The sequence below is a fragment of the Bombus pyrosoma genome, linkage group LG8 (genome assembly GCF_014825855.1).
Source record: "Bombus pyrosoma isolate SC7728 linkage group LG8, ASM1482585v1, whole genome shotgun sequence".
Taxonomy (NCBI): domain Eukaryota; kingdom Metazoa; phylum Arthropoda; class Insecta; order Hymenoptera; family Apidae; genus Bombus; species Bombus pyrosoma.
Genome location: NC_057777.1, coordinates 3,228,973 through 3,248,520, shown reverse-complemented (window position 1 = coordinate 3,248,520; position 19,548 = coordinate 3,228,973). Strand labels below are relative to the sequence as shown.

Sequence of the window (19,548 nt, the reverse complement as noted above, 5' to 3'; positions counted from 1 at the left end):
GGTATTATTGATAAATATAAAATATCGATATAGACAAAAGTGATATAATCCCATCCATTATACTATAGTACAATACTTGGAATATTTTTCTGGATTTTCGAACACCGTACATGTTCTGCGTGTTTTGCCACTTTTAAGGACGTTGTTCCCCATTTTTAACTATTTGGTCGTCCCATAATTACGTAACGCCGTTTCTTATCTTACTTTGGACAAACGCGCGTATCATGTTTCGCTGATGTGTTTACAGTACGCGATTCCTCCCTTTGTTTCGTAAAGAGTATCCTCACGGCAGTGTGTAGCGCGCGTCCGAGGCAATTGGATCGGCACTTTTTTCACGTTAAAAAAAGTTGTGAAATGAGCGTCGACGATATAACCGTCTGCGACATTGTACAGCAGTGGAATTCAAAAAAGGCAGTACCGCTAAAGGATGCTGTTACAAAAAAACATGCTCCAAGTACGTATACGGTGAGTGCATGTCATAAACGTGGGAGAAACCGTGAAAGAAACGGTTTTTAAGCGGTAAAAAAATTCAACGAACGAGTAAAATCAGCGTCCAGCCACATTTTACAATTCGAAACCTGGAACATTTTGTCGGTAATGTGGACGAAAAATAGACGAAACAGGTGGCGGAAAGCGACTATTAAAAATGCACACGAGTATTAATTTTCTCTCCGCGAAACTAAAGTCAAAGGACGATATTACTTGCGGGATACGATGCAATATTTTTAACGCGCTTCTTGTCCCAGTTACGCGGAACGTCCCGATTATAAACATGAAGATAGAAATTAATTAGAAAGATCGAAATTACAGAGATGGAAGTTATCAAGGCGAAGATCGTAGAGATCAAAATGAACAATTAGAATGTTAAAAATTACGTCGGTGCGAGGTAAAAATTTCCAACGAGATGAGATTATCAATGGTGGCCGTGGTGATATTTCTCGCGGAATTGTTCGACGTATAATCGATGGGAGAGAGTGTCCCTGTTCGTCGTGTGGAAGGAAAACTCGCGCTATTATTGCAGGGCTCGATATAAGTGACGTTTTATGTAACAAAATATTGAGGTTCGTGCGAGATACCTGTTACGTTGTAGCTCATTTGTTACGAAATGAAATGTAAGAGAAGAGAGGAGGAGGTCGCTGGTTGCGTTCCGAGGATGTGGAAAATGGCGCAGAGAGGAAAGAGGACGTTGTGCCGGGAATTACCAGCGAACGGATCTTTCTTGTTCTCTCGAAAATTGTGAAATCACAACGACGAGAATCGAGAGGAAATTTTCGAAATGAATCTTTAAGAGAGTCGTCCTTCCAGCGTCTTTTTACTTCGGAAACTTAAACAAACGAGAGGAAAAATGGATTGTTCGCGACGGAAGTTACAACGAGCAAGACGAGAGAGAAAATTTTTAGTAAAATATACAGGTGGACAGTGTAGAACGTCGTTAAAAAAATAGAGCTACTGTTACTTATAACATCTTCTTTTCACCGATCTGTCTCCTCTCTTCGAATTTCATCGACGTTCGCTTCTACTTAATATCTTATAGTTAGCTTTTGCTTAATATTACAGTGGAATTTTATTATACAGGATATTAACAAGAGAGAGAGAGAGAGAGAGAGAGAGAGAGAGAGAGAGAGAATTCCCGTCTGTAATATTCTGTAATTTGTCTTTTCCCCGAGTTTTGTTGATACAAGTTTTCGTTTAATTTTAAGTCGAAGAAACGAAGAGGGGGGCGGGACAATGCAAAAGGAGAAGCAAAGAGAAAATGTGATTAATAAAACGGAGGAATTTGGAACGGGAATAGATGAAATTATTCGGAAAATTCTTCCGCATACAATATTTTAGCTCGTTTAATATTTTCCGTTTCTTTGAATTTTATTTAATATTAATTTCATTTAGTCCGAGGCAAAGAGCGAAGTTACCGGGTCAGAATTATAATTAACATATTGACTTTTTATTTCGTAACTGGTTAGTCGAATTTCATAGAAATTTATTACTTTTAACCTGGGAATTTTCAACGGGCCGTTAATTGAGAAATAAATCAAACGAGAAGATCGGAGCGTCGGAACGTACGCTGCGAACAGTTTAGATCCGCCATGGTGCATCAGCCTTTATTGGCTGAATTAGAAATTATTAGAGGTTAAACTCTGCATCGGTAAAAAAAAACCTCGATGGAACACGATGGAACGTGTCCTCCTATCGCTACGACCCTTTTATAATAATTCTCGTATCTCTGGACGCTGGAATTCCAACAAAACTCTACCTGAGAATTTTCTTCTCGCTAAAATTCACTTTTCCCTCTGATTAGTTTCCCATACTTCGGTAAATCCCGAGGCCTAACTTCTTCATAGATATTCTCTTCATCACGCACAAAGTTCGATTGTCCGAGCATGCAGCTCGCGATTTTTCAGTTTCGAATTTTGAATCGACGTTTCCACCACAGTTTCCACCTATCGAGCTTTTCTCTATCTGTCCGTGATAATGGTTTCCGAGTTGAGCATTGAGGCTAAATCTAATCGACGAATATCATACGATACAACTCGATTATAATTATCAACAACTCGCCGATTTATCAGATAAAACGAGATACGAATGGAAATTTGATTTTTCCCATTCGTCGATTCGCGCGAATCGAAAGTTTGGTGTGTTAATGCAAACTTAATCGACGAATATCCCGTGCAACTCCCTTTGTTTACTACGCTCGAGCACGATTATTAATTGTTATCGAGTTTCCAGCGAATTACATGTATTACGGTGTTCCGTTCCGATGACGTGTACAATACGAGCACAGGGATTTGGAAATCGTAATTAAGGTTACTTGGGGCCGTTTAGCAGCGGCCAATTACGCCGCGATGTTAATTAGACGTTTGTTCCTGGCCACGGAACGTCGTACGATGCGGACTTTGAACGAGGATTCGAACAAAGATCAAAAAATTCGTATAACGTGCAGTCTTCGTTAAACTCGCTGTTAGAAAGGTTCGACTCGCGTAAAAGTTCTTTTTCTATCCTCTTTTTTATCGCATCTTTGTTGGTATTTCTCATACTTTTTGCCTCGGTAGAAATATCTCGAATTTCGTTTCTTCGTCTAACCACGCACGGCCATGTTTAACACTTCGCGTCTTTTTTCAACCGTTGGCCAGAGGACGCGCGAATTCGCGTCTTGCACACTTCGCGCGGTATTTTATTAGAATGTTAAATACTGTTAAATAAAATATAGGAAAAGCAGTGGATTCTATAAAGAAAATGTTATGACGATATGTTCGATATTGGTCACTGGAAAAGTTCGTTTGGATTTTTCAAGCGTGTCACGTTAAAAAACGTTACGAATGTTTCACGTTTCAAATGTAACGGACGTTATGAGACAAAAATTGGCGAAGAAGAACGTACGACAAACGAGCGAGCTAATCTTCAAGTAATCAGATCCTCGCGTGCAGAGGATTTTTTATCGACACTCTATCGATTCTGTTGAGGAATTGGCGTTCGTCTGCGCGTTATGCTGCAGCGTGACGATATTATCGAGCGATAAGATGGGAATCGAACGAACGATTGTTTTGATTTCTGCGCGTTTGCGCGCAGCGCTGTGCGTGGCGGTGACTGAAGCAGAAATAACGCGGCACGTCACGCTGAAAAATCTCGTGTATCTTCAATCTACGACAATGAGGCTTCTTGCTAATTAGCCTTGCTTCCCTCCTGTTCTCTGTCTACTTCTCGTGTTTTACTTTCTTCCTTTTTTTCTCTTCTCTTTTTCCTTTTTTTTTCACTCTTCTCCTACCTGACTTTTCAGCGGATAATTTTACGTCGGGTTTTCGCCAGACTTAAAATATTAAAAAATATCCACATGTTTTTAGTTTCTCGGGCGGAGAAACTTTTTAGCGTTACTGTTATGTAACATTTTTTTTTACGAGAAAGGTCACTGAGACAAGGTTGATACGCGTTAAATTTTCTAGGCATTTTCCCGCTCTTTAATCAACACGAAAGTCTCGTATACGAAAGATCAGATTCTTTTCTTTTTACTTTCTTAAACAACGTGTTCAAAGATAGGTTCCAACCTTGTAGATTTTCGACGCTGGAATCAGAATTGCGGCAAAGCGAAAGAAACGTAGGAAAATTTTCGAAAAGCGGAAACTCGCGGTCGAAGATAATCTTCGAAGATAATTGAGGTAACGTTCAATTGTACTACGAGATTATGCGATTTTATAGACACAGCATCGGAATATAATCCAAGCTTATCATTAGCAGTTACGGAATTAATTTTGATAATCGTGTTCCTTTAATTTTAATTAGCCATGTACAAAGCGCTTAAATATTAAAAGTCGCTAGTTGATATCAACGAAAAATCAGTTCGGGAGTATCAAATGATTTTTCCACCGGAGACTCTCCAAGTATGGGGCTGGCAACTAAGTGATTGCGGATTCTGTCATTGGGCGGTAATGACAAAATCCGCAATCATTTAGTTGCCAACGCAATAATTACGAAATGAATCGAAATGTTGGTGAAAGGTGGTTCCTCGGCCGCTCAATATTTCATGCATATTTCACAAATATTTCACTCTGAATTTCGTGACTCTGGACGCTTTAATTACACACCATTCTTCGCTCTTTATTCGATCGATCGCACGATGGAGATGGTCGAAAAGTATTCGCATTACGTTGGTCGTTCGATGCGAATGTTTCTCGAAGGATGTGCTGTCGCATCGTTCAATCGACCAAGTGTTTGAACGCAGACGAAGAAAACGTAGCATTCGCAGACAGGCGTTTCCACACACTTTCGAATCATCGTTCATGAGGATGACGCGTAATGAGCGTGCCCTAGATATAGACAGGCCATACGGTGGCGCGACTCGCTTCCTGTGCAATCAGGTCCGATCAATTAATGGTCGAGTGCCTTCTTGCTCGACGGTATAATGAACGTCGATCGACGATTAACAAGTCTTTCGAAAGTGTGTTGGAGAATGATCGACTCGTCGATCGAAGAAAGAGAAACGTAGGCGCGGTTCACGCTGACCTTACCAGACCCGGTCAAACGACCGGTTTCAAAATGTAATTTCAAATTCTACGTGTTCATCGTTATTTCTTTTGTTCGTCTGATTTTATGTAAATTCTCGCGTTAACAAAAATCGAGAAACTGATTAATCAGAAATCGATGCGGCAATTTGGACGAAAGTAAAGTTAGACGAACAAAAGAAATAGAATTTTAAATTCAATGTTGAAACAGGTTGTTTGTTTGACCGGGTCTGGTGAAGTTGGCGTTAAAGCAACAGAGATCGAAAGATGTCCGTGTGTTGGTGCAAGAAGCGGCCGGTGTCGAATTTCCTCTGCAACGCAGAAACAGAGAATCAACAAGCTTATTCCGTTTGTAGTTCTCACGTTGACTTTGCTATTTCTTGCGCGAGCTTTATCTTACGAAAAATTGTTACATTAGCATGTGTACAGATACTACGGGATGTTGCTTCTACATGGAATTTGAAATTTTCCTTTTTTCATGAGAAGAACGTGGCTGTCTTACAAGTTGTGTGCTATCGTTTGCAAACTCGTTATCGGGTTTGACTCATTTTTGCAAAAATACCACGTCGGCGCAGTTCTTGCGTGAAGCCACAAATACGCAGCCTTATGGTGTCGAAATATATACAGGGTGCGGTCAAACAACACGTACGAACGGATATGACGCGACTGCTGGTGAAAAAGTAAGAAGGAAAAAAAAAAAGAAAAAGATAGAATCAAACTTTCTCGTGCGACGCTTCGTTTTTGAGAAAATTGAGTCCGAATATTTATCAGACGTACTTGAACATGACTAATTGCCAACTGTGCGTGAATAAACAATAATCCGGAAATTATTCTACACGCGAATACAAGTAAAAAATGTGAAATAAAATAAAGTATGAACGCGTTTAGCTGAGAATTGGCCTGGTGCACGCGTAGGATAAATGTTCAAATTATCTTGTTGTGACAAATATTCTTCTACATTTTCGATTTCATTTTTACGTGTAGAATAATGTCCTGTCGATTATCTATTCGAGCCCAGTCCGCGATCATGTTCGAGCATGTTCGAGTGTACTTTAAATTGGAAATTTTCAAACTGGAATTTTTCTCCAGAACCAAGCGTCGTATAAAGAAAATTTAATTCTGCGTTCTCTTCTTATTTTTTCCGCAAGGATTCACTTCGCGCGACCTTGTACGAGTTATGTATGTTTGAGAATGTTGTACTACGTATGAAGAAATTAGAATAATGGGCCTGGCAATACGAATAAATTTATTGTTATTATTACGTTATGTACAGAGTGAGCCGCGAAACTCTAAATAGAAAATATTTGTTATATTGAGTTGGCAACTAAGTGATTGCGCCTTCTGTCATTAAGTGGTACTGACAAAATCCGCAATCACTTAGTTGCCAACCCAGTAGCAAAAGTGTTAGCTCGACGAATTTCGTCAACAGCGAAACGCAAATCGTAAAAGTCCAACGATTTTGTTCACTTCCACCTTTGTCAAGGGAAAAGATGAAAAAGTTAAAAATAGATTTTTATGGGTTTGTAGGAAATTTGAGAGTGAAAAATTCCACGGAATAATTACCGAAAGATCTATAAAATATCCAAAGTGGCAGTACTTTTTATAATAATTGGTAGGCAAAAGAATTTTCTACCGAGATGCTGCATTTTTTAATTGCATTCTGAGAAATTTCAGTTTGCATGAAAATCCGCTGTCTCGTTATAAAGTGTAACGTTACGAAAATTACATACAACTGTTATATTTACGCGAGACCATAAAAATAGTAGGCTCAACGTTATATTAATATCTCGTAGGTCTGCCTGCCCTACGCGAGCGTCCACAACGTTCTGTTATCTCGTTGAAAGAATTCAAGATCTTATTTCTGTTGTAACTTTATCCCAAGATGGTTGTGAGTTCGGTTCTTCAATTTTTTCTACTCTTCCTCGAAATACACAAACAATAATTGTATTGTTGTGTACGTATAAACAACTTTGTTGCAAAGTGCGTTTTTAGTTTCTCTTCTTTCTGTTTTTACATATGCATTTTTTTTTACATTACATTCTATACATTATTGTGCATAAGTATGAATTGGGTTGGTCCACATGAAACGTCGTTTCTCTCTTTTCTTTTTTTTTTCTTCAAATGAAACGTTAAACACACATATACAGTGGCTGAAGAAAGTACGTGGAAACTTCTAGGAAACATTGATATACCTACACGAGAATCTCATCAATAACACCAATGTGTTATTGTTATCAATTAGCAAATTGTCGCGCGAAAGGGCTGGCAAACAATTATCTTAGCTTGTTCGGAAGGTTCGCAGCGAAAATTAGGAAGATTCAATTAGAACGAGACTTTTCGTTATCTGTAACTTGCCGAGTCTTTTCTTGGCAAATGGTCCGGCCTTTTCAACAGCCAATCGCTCGAAATAGACTCTTACAAGGTAAAAAAAAAGAAAAATAAATAAAATTAATTCTATTCAGAAAAATAGTATAATTTCCATATTCATCAGCGACCTGTTCACGATTTTTCACAAAATCTCGCTCCACTAGATTACAAAGATTCTTCTATTAAAATCGATCTCGAAGAAACACAGTTCTCCCAAAGTAATAAAAATTCAATCCGAGTCTCTTACGAGTTTGATTCATCCGTTCGAAAAGTGACGACCCCTCTATGAAAATATCTTGAAAAATGTGCCACGTAGAATATAAAGCACGAAGCTAGTATAAGGAAACTAGCAGCGCCATAAAGCAGAAAAATCGTGGAATATCGAGGATCTCTGCAACCGCGTTGAAACTGTGACGATGGCCAAAAACGCAAAATTCATTCTGTCGTCGGAAATGGAGTAGAAGCAGCGGCGATAAATTAAACCGGCTGGCTGCCAGCGAAATGTCGAAGAAACGGTATCAGCCAGTGCGTTTCGTTCGGATTTAGATATTCGAGAGAGACAACTGGGTCAATCCGCGTCCTAGAAGCAGTTAGACGAGCGGCGTGACGCTAGAATACCGGAAACTGGCTGGCTGGGGCCGGAAACCGACGTTGCAACGTAAGATTATCCGCGCTCGCACATAATCGACTTCTTCCATCTGTCTTTGCTTTACCAATGTTTGTTCCAACGAAACAAAAAAAAAAAAAAAAGAAACATGAGAATTCTTTGTCCTCTCGTGTTTTTCTTCGCCATATTCTTTCTCGTTCTCGAACATAGAAATATTGGAATAGTTTGCTGTTGCAGTGTTTGGAGTACACGAAAGGTAGCAAAAAGTTAGATATACGTGGAATGTCAACACGAAATTGAATACTCGAACTATACGCGTATTTTATTAATGAAACGTTTTAACACGTCTGCGGAGGAAACGGAACCGAGAAATGAAAATTCTTTGTTCTATTACGTTTCCATTCTGCTACTTTTCTCCTCGTTTCGAAGGATAAATTTACTTGAAAATAAAGAATACTTTGTCGTCGAAACGCCTGGAATACACGAAACGCGGGAATATTCGAATATATCGAATAATATCGCCAAGTTATATATTTAAGCTATCCGCGCGTATTTTATTAATTAGGAATTTTTATTTTCTTTTTTTTTTTTTTTATGGGCGTAAGAGACTGAGAAATAAAGATTCTCTGGTTTCTTCGTCGTTTTATTTCATACTCGCTGTATTCGCTCTCTGATTTTCAATCATAAGTTTTGACATACCTCGTTCTTGGAAATTCTAGGATACAGAAAAGATAGTGAAATTTAAATGTGCTGTATCATTACGATATTTGAACTATGTTTAGTATTTTGTCAATTGGATATTTTCATAGCTTTATGAACATACCTAACTTTGTTGACAAATGGCATGAAGTATATGACAAGTACATTTTTCTCTGTTTTAAATTCTACGGCAAATTGGACGCTAATGAAAATGCTTATAGAGTTAGGCTAATGCGAACACGATAATACTGCAAAGCGATGAAAAATGAAGAAATACGAATATTAGCAGCAAAAGTAAAGCGTTTTGATCTTTGAGATATCCAATATACCGTTGAAAGCGATCAGTTTGTTATTTATTTTTCTTCTCGCTTCGAATTTTCTGTTTGAAGTTCTTTATGCTCTTTTTATTTCTCAACGTTTTATGATATTTTACTCGATCGCAAACGACCGACTAGAAACAGTCGATGACGATTCGCACTGAAAATAAAAGTGAGCGCACACGTGTGCGACGTGTAGGTCGTCTCGCAACGTGTATTTTTCCCATCTACCCACGTTTCCCACTGTTCTATATATCTGCTTTCGTTCTTCCTATTGATTTCGTGACTTTCTATGAACATTAAGCTTTCTGTAAGAATCGTCCGATCGTCGGTTGCACGTTCGTTTCTTCCTAAACGAAGTTCCTGCGTTGACGTTTTTGGAAAATTTTAACGCACTGAATTATAGAATTCGTTCAGTCTTTTCTTGCCTGTAGTTTCACATTTTCAACTTACAGACTTGCGTTTCGGATGAAATTTATATTTATGTATCGTTCAGCGAGAAAATACCGGTATTTTTAATTTCTTAAAAAATTCGACGTTTTATCCAAAACGACGAACCTGCGATGTAAAGATGGAACACCTGCCAACCCTTTGCACTTCGAATTTTATTGCAATTTCGTTGGCAAGCAGCTCCCAACGCTTTTAGGTGTTTTATTTGAAATTTAATTTAACCAGAAAGATAAGACAATTTAAATAAATAAAGGAAGAAACAAATAAACTTAAGTACCAATTTTCTTCACAGTATTGTTGTATTTTCTAATTTTTAAGCGTACCATATATCTTGAAACGATTTTCAGGATGCAATTCTGCTTTTCTTTCGCACGTTTCACAAAAATAAAATGAGACTGAAGGAACGTCGAGTGGGACTGGACAAAGAAAGGAGCTTCTCAGATAAAAACTGCTGTTGAGTCATAGGAGTGCAAAGGGTTAAAGAATGATAGAAACACGTGCAAAATAATAAAAAATAAATTGATTGCTTAAATTAAAAATGAATAATAATTATAATAACAATAATGATAATAATAATGAAGAGAAGAGATATTCGCAGGGAATGTGATAGTTGGTATTTGTTTGATCCTTCGGAACATGCCTGACAGTCGTTTACCGAATTTGTCAGCGGCAAGATTAATTATGATCTTGGTAATAGCACGTCACAGCACACGAAATTAATCGTGGAAACAGTTCGTAGACGCATCTGACAACGATCTAATCCGCTGTTCTCAAAATATCCGGGCAGAATCAGGTCAGGATATACATTTGTTCCTGTAAAATATGATATAAGGAATCATTGCCTGTCAGCAAGATTTAAGCTACGTATTCGAATCGAAGTATGTAAATTGCAACGTGATTTGAAACAAAACTTTGATATATCGTCGCGTACAGTCCTATGACGAATATAAAACAAACTCCAATGTACTGTCTTTTACCAGGATTTAGTGTGGCGTATTTAAGTACAACATTGTATGCCACAGAATCAAAATTCGAAATAGAAAATTGGGTTGGCAATTAAGTGATTGCGGATTTTGTGATTAGGTTGTATTGACAAAATCCGCAATCACTTAGTTGCCAACCCAGTATATACATCTTTCAAATTACTTAAAGTAGAAGAATTAAATTAATGATAAATTTAAATTCGATAAATAAATTATTTATTATTGCCCGTCACGGTTAAGACGGATAACATAAATAATTAAGATCGCGATATCTTTGCACGTATTTCCCTTTTTTATTTTTTATTTTTTATTTTTTGGCACCTTCGATAATCCACTGTACAGCGAGTAAATGGCAAGAGACAGAGGAGCCGCCATGTCATGGTTGTTAAAAGTCTTTCGGGCAGGCTACGAAACTTGCCGCTTAAGCATCGTCAAAGAGCTTCATAATGCTTTAATGGATCACTGACAGCGTTCTTAATTGCCGACTGGACGAAAAAGTCAATAATAGTAACTACTCTTCAACGTAAAAATGATGGACCACGAAAGGTCAGCTTGATCTATCCTGCTTTGTGTCGTATTTTTCAGTCAGAAAGGAAAAACCAAAGCTACGTTATAACGCGTTGAAAACGACTGAAAGAAGCTTTGAAACATTCGTAAAAAACAAGTCTATTGAAGAAACATAACCTTGAAATTTGCCAGCTTATTTTTATCGATTATTCCATTTTCATGGGAAATTTCGTTTCGACTGAAGGAAGCTCCGAAACATTCGTAGAAGACATGTTTATTGAAGAAACATAACCTTGAAATTTGCCAGTTTATTTTTATCAAATTATTCCATTTTCATGGGAAATTTTGTTTCGACTGAAAGAAGCTCTGAAACATTCATAGAAGACACGTCTATAGAAGAAGCATAGCCATGAAATTTGCCAGCTTATTTTTATCGATTATTCCATTTTCATGGGAAATTTCGTTTTCACTGAAAGAAGCTCCGAAACATTCATAGAAGACACGTCTATTGAAGAAACATAACCTTGAAATTTGCCAGCTTATTTTTATCAAATTATTCCATTTTCATGGGAAATTTTGTTTCGACTGAAAGAAACTCTGAAACATTTGTAGAAGACATGTTTATTGAAGAAACATAACCTTGAAATTTGCCAGCTTATTTTTATCGATTATTTCATTTTCATGGGAAATTTTGTTTCGAGATTCTCGATGTTCCTCCTACGAACCCGTAAAATTAGGCGTTGCTTTTATCGAATATTTCACCTTTTCAACAGCTATCGTCAAAGGGAAGGTTGACGCTATCACGGAGAAAATTTCACTGAAGTTTCGTTGTATTTGAAAAATCAATAAAGCCAAACGAATGTAATGAACGCAAACGCAATCTTTATCGCTTGTAGAAATTTCCTGCCGCCAGATCGTGTTCCGATATCAATCCATCTTCTACGATTACAGATATCAGTGTTACAATTGCTACGACAGAATTTGCTAAATCGCTAGGACAAACCGATCTACTCGAAAGGTTCGATCGATTTGCAAGAGGAAAATTGAAATTCGCGACATTCCCATCAGCTGGTTAATTGAATTTACAACTAAATTTAAAATAAAAAATCGAAGTTAGAATGGGAACTTTAAGCTGTTCGAATTTCATCGATAGAATTTCGTTTCGCTTTGTCGTTTTAATCTGCTTCGCACCATATCGAACAATTCTTCCTCTTTGCCTCTGTGATCGAAAAACAAAGTAAAAGCAGGTAAATTAAACCGTCGTTTCGCGCTCGATTAATTCAACGTTCAAAGTTAATTCGTCGTTCGAACGTTCGCTTTACCCGTCACGTTGCACTTCAGTTTCTTCGAAGAAACGTAATATTACGCCGGTGTACGGCGAGTTGCAAAGCTTTTGGTAGCAACTGTGCCGTAGCTAATAACCGGAAATCGAGGAGAGAAACGCGTCGCAACAAAGAACGATGACGTGACGCGAGCGAAACGTATTAATCCTTCGAACTCGCACGATCGAAGGATAATTGCTCGCGAGTTGGAATCGAGACGAGTCAACAACAGGCAGAGCGTGTGCTGACGTGAAAATCCGCTGCTCCTTCTCTTTCTATTCTTCCTTTTTCAACCCCTTTGCGCGCTTACAGTGGCCAACAAAACGAGCTTTAAAGTTGATACACGCGATTGGATCGACCGTATCGAATATCGTTGTTTAATGGACGAGATTGGGACGAAGAATTTTTATTTACAGTCTAATGTTGACCTGTGTCAGGATCGAGTCGAAAGATCGAGTCGTTTGGTAGGTAAAGTGGAAAAAGTGGAGCAACCAGGATTGATAATTTAACTATTTAGAAGATTATCAAGATTCACGGTGAATTTCTGCTGAATTTTACGCTACCAGTGACAATGGAAACTCGAACGATCAGAAGAAAAACTTGCAGATTTCCCGTGAGACTTTTCAAACCTACCTGCTGTTCCTCTTCCAAGGTCACGCCTTTCACATCGTCTACATGTATTTCCTTCAATAACTTAGGCAATAATAGATAGATTGAGTGTAATTCTTGACGTTTGAAGCAAAAATTGTTGTTTTCGTCGGAGACCAACGATTCAGATTGATTCCATTGGGTTGGAAAATAAGTGGTTGCGGACTTTGTCAGTGCCATTTAATGACAAAATCCGCAATCACTTAGTTGCCAACAAAGTAGCAACGAAAGATAACGATATATTGGTGTCTCGATTAGCGTGAAATTATCATACGCCTGGTATCTCTGGAACGACTTTTTTTATACCTAATAGTTTCTAGTTGTGAGCTAATTACCTCGTAGATTGCTTTATCTTCCGTAGAGATATCGTGTTTGAAGGAAATAACTGAATGCGTTGTTGAGTTCCGATAGAAGATAGAGGAAAGCCAACTATGGCAGAATCTTAACATGGAATATCTGAGCGTAGAAGGAATCTACAGCTTGTTCAGCAATGATTACACGCCAAGAGAATCAGCTTACTCCTGACATCGCGTCATGCTACGGAGAATATAACGTGTTCCTTAGATACACCGTAATTCTTGAGTAACGTTCAACCTGCCACAAATAGCTTCTACACCTACGTTATTAGCTGTTTCCCAATTTTCAGATCACGAAACAATCGCTCAAAAAATAATCGCTCATCGAAGTATGTTCGTATGTTCGCAAATTATGTTAAGGAACATTTTTTTTTTATCAGTTTATTATCGCGCAACTTTTCGAAATTTTGTCATCGGCGAAATGTCAGACGCGAGAGGAGTTATCGTAATGGTAAGATTTGAAATCAACACGAAAATGTACATGGAAGTTGCAAAACATGTTTATCGCGAAAATATACGCTTCGAGCAAAATTAATACACAGCGTGAATAGTAGGCTTGAGCGTACAATTACAGCTAAAAATAGTCCCACTAAATAAGCACGTTATCGCATATTATTGCCATTATATGTTTGGATTTTTTTAATTCAACTATATTTAACATGAACCAGAAGTCTCCTGTTTGTTCATGGACTTTGATTATGATAAAACTCTGTAGCGTTTGAGCTTTCAGAAAATATACATTTTTCTACCACGTTGCGTGTTACCATGTGTCATTGCTACTGTGTATTTCAATCTTTTAATTTGATCATATTTGATGTGAAATAAAGAAATTTTGTATTAACTTAAATGAGTAAATCATAATAATGTTTCATAGCGTCTGAGCTTTCAAAAAACGTATGCTGTTATACCATGTTGCATGCTATCATACATTATTGCTACTATGTGTTTGAATCTTTTAATTAAACCATATTTAACGTTAAATACAGATCTTCTATTTGCTCACAAACGTAAGCATAATAAAGTTCCATAAGTTTGGAATATTTGAAAAAATGTATGCTATCATACCGTGTTGCATGTTATCATATATCATTGGTATCGTGTCTGAAGGTTTCAGTTGAGACATATTTAACGTGAAAAAGAAATCTTCCTTCTACCAACGCAAATGTAGATCATAAAATTTATTATTAATACCTATACGTATAAAACTAATCTTTGTTTGCAAGATTTTATTCTACGATGCTGTTCATCTCCCCGTTGATTTCATAAGAGAACCAGATGATAGTAATCGATACATTTTTTGTCAGATTTTTTTTTTCTTCAATGATATATTGAGAGAAGATATTTCTCTCGTCTGGAAAATGTCTCTTTCCACAGAGTGAAATTTAATTCGTCGATCTCGAAGCTGAATCGAGGTTCACTAGGTCGTGTACCGTTTTAAGATACAGCGGCTGTAATTCTTCGTGTTTTTTCGTGTCGTTGCAATAAAGCGAGAAACGCTCGGATTTCCATGGATGCGATGCACCCGAGCTACTGAACCGTGGTAAATCCGGTTGGCGCATTTGGAATGTCCAATGGAAGCACGGAATACAGTGGAAAAATTACTTTCGGTTCGAAGCACGCTCCTTAGGAAAATCTTTCCACGGAGAATGGCGACTGTAATCTACCTGACCATCCGATTCTTCGGTTATTTTCCTGTATTCTCTTCCTGTCGATACTTTACGATTTCATCGGTATTTCCGATTTCCTGCAAACTTGGTTATATCGAATGGCGTTATTTGAATAAGCAAAATGTCAGAAAAAGGTGTCGCAAACTATTATAAGTACTTTTGATTCTACTTTAAAACTACTTAAACCTAACCTCGACCTAGTACAAATCGTATCATATTTCGTCATTTTTATTTCGCCACTCGTCCGCCAGAGGCGAAACCTAATCCTAATCCGAACCGCGTGTAAGATTCTTTTAAACGTTGTTCGTCGTATGCCTCGTAATCTTTTTTTGTTGTACGGCCGCTCTATCGATACAGGTTAATTTAAATTGCTCTTCTAACTGTTTACTTCTGTCGTTTAATTTGCACTTAATTTTTTATTTTTAGAAAATAAAAATATATTTGTATAGTTTGTTTTAGGTTAGCTTTAGTTTCGATATGGCGTTAAGAGTACGTAGAATTGTTTATGACGCTCCACTTTTTAAACGATATTTTATCTTTTTAGATAACTATTCCCGATATATTCCAAGTTTAAAGAAAAAACCAGAGTGAAATTGTAAAGTATTGTCCAGTTACTTGTACAGAAATTTTAGAGTTTAACAGATACTATTCTTGTTTTATAGATCTTATTTTATAGATTTTAACGTAAATACCTTGTGTAAATATATATATATAAATAAATTTCAGCCGCTGTTTAGTGTCACTTGACTGTCGCGAGTAAGAACGATCGTGTAATAATACATGTTAGGTTATGTGCGTAGCAGCGACAATTTGTCGTGCTCGCTTCTATCAATCAAAAGTTCAATTTATTCTTGTTCTAACGAGAAAACTGTCGTCGTGCAGCCGCGTCGTCAAACGCGCGCACGTTCCTATAAAGTAATATGAGCGAACGCCATTTTCGTAAGCGACAAATTGTCGCCGGTGTGAGCGAAGCCTTATTGTCGACTTTAGTCCACGCTCGTACAGGGCAGATTAACGCTAGAACTACCACACAAAGGAATAATATAATGAATTGTATTTTTTTTTTTTTTTGTTATTTATTCAAAATTGAAATAATTTTGTATCGTGGTTACTTGTTCCAATACCAGCCAAAATAAACTGGTATTTGTCAAATCGTAAAAGGTTTACCGAACTCGAATTAATCAGTTTCCTCGTTTTGTGTAACTTTCCACACGTTTTTAGAACTTTTACCGCCTATCGTTCGATACGATGGTGTCGATTATCAGGAAAATTCCAGATCGATCACGATGCTGACACTAGTACTACCACACCAGTCGAAGTGACTGGTTTTACAACTTTTTATAAACGTGCCAACTCTCGTTCAGGGATCATATTCCCAGATGAGTTAATAACACCAAAAATATATTACGCGACATGGTATTTCTTTTGTAAGAAAGCTACGATCAAAAAAATATTACGTATTTTTTTTATAAATCAATCATTTTGACTGGTTTTATACCGGTCGATAGTTCTAGCGTTAAAATGTACTTCATTTGAAATATCCTTTAGCTTGGACATCTTTACAATCTTGGTGTCTTTCAACGCGACTATCCATTTTTCAGCTTTATCTCGCTTTTCAGAGCATTTAACAAGGAAAGGGTTCTTAAACGTCAGATTTCCTCATGTGCTTCTATTGTTCTCGTTTCAGAGAAGTGGCGTTGCGTGAATTAGCAAGAAGGGGGTGCAAGGTTGAGCGGCGGTACTCGACTCGAATATTCTTGTAGTGGCTCATCGATTGCGTTTGCCTGGATTTTCTGACGGTGAGTCTTCCAGCGAATTTTTTCCACCCACTTGTCCCACCCCAAAATTAGCTACGTGTATTCCACTCTTGCTCTGTCGTATACAAACATATAATCTTTACATAAGACTTTCACTAAATATTAAATATTAGTATATTATATTGTGCATATACAGTGGCGCGAATAATTTTATAATTATTCAACCCTGTTTCTAGATCTTTCACGATACCAGGGCAAATGTTGAGGAAATCGTTTCGTATAATTTTATATTATAATGTGTAGAAAAAGAAAACTTAAGATACGATAGACACAAACATTTTTCTTCTAACGTCTGGACAAAATTAAATTCTTTTTTAAATTATGCACTTCGTTGTTTGTGAAAAACTACAAACCCAGTGTTAATATCGTTACGTCTTTATCTAATATTCAGTGAAATTTGCCTCCATTTCTGATTGCCTTTATTAATCTGTTGGCCACGCTATCCACTGAAATTGTTTAAAGTTTCGTTTCGAATATCCGTCCACGCGAATTTTATTCTTTCTCCAGGCTCGACGATATGTTTTATAGGTGGCCTGATCGTAAACTTTTCTCGTTAGAATTCACCCATAGTTTCCCGATCGTGTTCAGATCGGCATCCGATGCCGGTCACGGTAATAATTCTATTCCGAAATCTTTGCTGTAGCAGTTTTACGAATAACAGCATTGTCTCCGATTGAAGAATCGTCCCTTCACCCTCAATCTCAGATATTAAACGCAATAACTCGCCACGTAATATCACCTAATGTTCTATAGTATTTGCAAAAAAAAAAAGGAAAAGTTTCGCTTAGAATATCCAGCCATGATCAGTGGTACGTTGAAAATATCGAGGAAATAATGCGGAAAGTATGTTCGAAACTATAATTATTCGCAGCGCTGTGTATCGTACAAATTTTTTGAACGAAAATTAATTGGTTGGTTATTAGGAAACTCGTAATACAGTAGAACTTGGTTCATGTGAAACTGACGAGAGACAAGTTAGTTCGTATAATCAGGTCGCTCGTATAATAAGAGTCCATCTATTTCTCCCTATGACCTATTTCCACCTGTGATTTTTTGCTCGGTTAATAGGAGTTCGTGTTCGTACGAGACATAAGAGGATTCCACGAAACATTTCCTCCCAAATAACGTTTAATAACGTTGCAAACTTTTAGCAACTGCGAATTGTGTCATACGACGCGTGGTCAGCTTTTTGTGATAAACGTTCGTAAAAAAAAGTCGTGAAACGATTAGTTTGCAACAAAGTACGAAACTCGTGTTAAACCGAGGCAAACAATAGAAAAAGCAATTCAACCAGTTAGCTGTTTTTGACGAATATACTCGTCAGTATGATCGACGGATATACTCGTCAGTATGATCGACGGATATACTCGTCAGTATGATCGACGGATATACTCGTTAGTATGATCGACGGATATACTCGTCAGTATGTTCGACGGATATACTCGTCAGTATGATCGACGAGTATACTCGTCAGTATGATCGACGGATATACTCGTCAGTATGATCGACGGATATACTCGTCGGTATGATCGACGGATATATTCGTCAGTATGATCGACGAGTATACTCGTCAGTATGATCGACGGATATACTCGTCAGTATGATCGACGAGTATACTCGTCGTGAAGAAATGGCAACATTCTGCGTTACTCTGTGTTTGACGAGTATACTCGTCATCGCTTACTTTTTACTACACATCCTAGGTACGCGCAACAGCCAACTGGTTAAAACATAGAGGCGCATTCGATGACGACGTTTTATTCGATAAACGCACGAAGGGGAAGGGAACGCGATAAGGGAAGTGGGAAAAAATACTTTTCCCAAAGATCAACATTTTGGTCAGCGTCACTCTTCATATTATTATTGTACGAGCACGAGCATTACAAGTTTCCTGATTAGCGGCCAAGAGGTCACTTTCGTCGTTCGAAGTAACGTTCGTCCGATCTGACCGGTTTGTATCAGTCGCGTCGATGTACATTCTTTCCTTTGATAATTCTCCGTAACAAGCCATACGAGTTTCTAAATCCCTTTGAAATCGCGTTAAACGTTCAAGATTGGTATCGTTTACGGTGGAACGATGAAACGCGTGAAAAAAGAAAAACAGGCGGGACGTGTAAGAGTTAATAACATAATCAATAACATAAGAGTTAAAAAGAACGTGTGGAAGTGAATAAACCGTTTAAAATAAAAAAGCCGTGTTAAAGTGAATCGCGCAGAGGAAGAAAGGTGCTGTGTAAAAAGAGTCCCACAGGTGTACGTAATATGGTGGATTGACGCTGAGCGGCAATTCAGGTGATAAAAGCTCGGCTAATGTTCAGGTAATCAGCCGCCGCTAAAATTTCGTTCGTGTAAACCGACTTCCATTGTGTATTTTCCAACGTATCGAATGTTAGATGGGGTGAACGAATAATACGTCAAACGGGGTTCGAAATAGATGGAGCAGATTGTTCGGAATTAATGGGACGCTATCGTGTTTCTAGGAATAGATAATATTTGAAATTACATAGTTAGCACTTCGACGAATTCTGTACTTTGATATACCAGCTGTAAGATTTCGAATAATGTATTTATGTTTCGTACAATATATACGTTGATCTCGGAAGGCGATAGTAGCGAGTATTAACCTAACCTAACCTTGCCAGGCTTCGAACTTTCATTCGAAATTGTATTGTACATTCGTTGTTGCTTCTTTCGCCCGTCCAACTTTACGTAAATAATCGAGCAACTGATTAATCGGGTAATAGAAGAATTTACATAAAGTTAGACGAAAGAAAGAAATAAGAACAAAGGTACAATTTTAAATTAAATTTTGAAACC

General features: G+C 37.6%; 1 protein-coding gene across 6 annotated transcripts in view; it reads left to right on the top strand.

Annotated features, from left to right (window-relative positions):
• Positions 1–19,548, top strand: part of LOC122570047 (ras-related protein Rap1) — a 68,478-nt gene that overhangs the window by 14,300 nt on the left and 34,630 nt on the right. For 4 of the 6 annotated variants that reach the window (XM_043731874.1, XM_043731875.1, XM_043731878.1 and 1 more), the window contains exon 2: positions 16,602–16,713. The exons of the other annotated variants lie outside the window; for them this stretch is intronic. The gene's annotated coding sequence lies outside the window, so the exon portion shown is untranslated. The remainder of the gene's footprint in view (positions 1–16,601; positions 16,714–19,548) is intronic. 6 annotated transcript variants of the gene reach the window in all.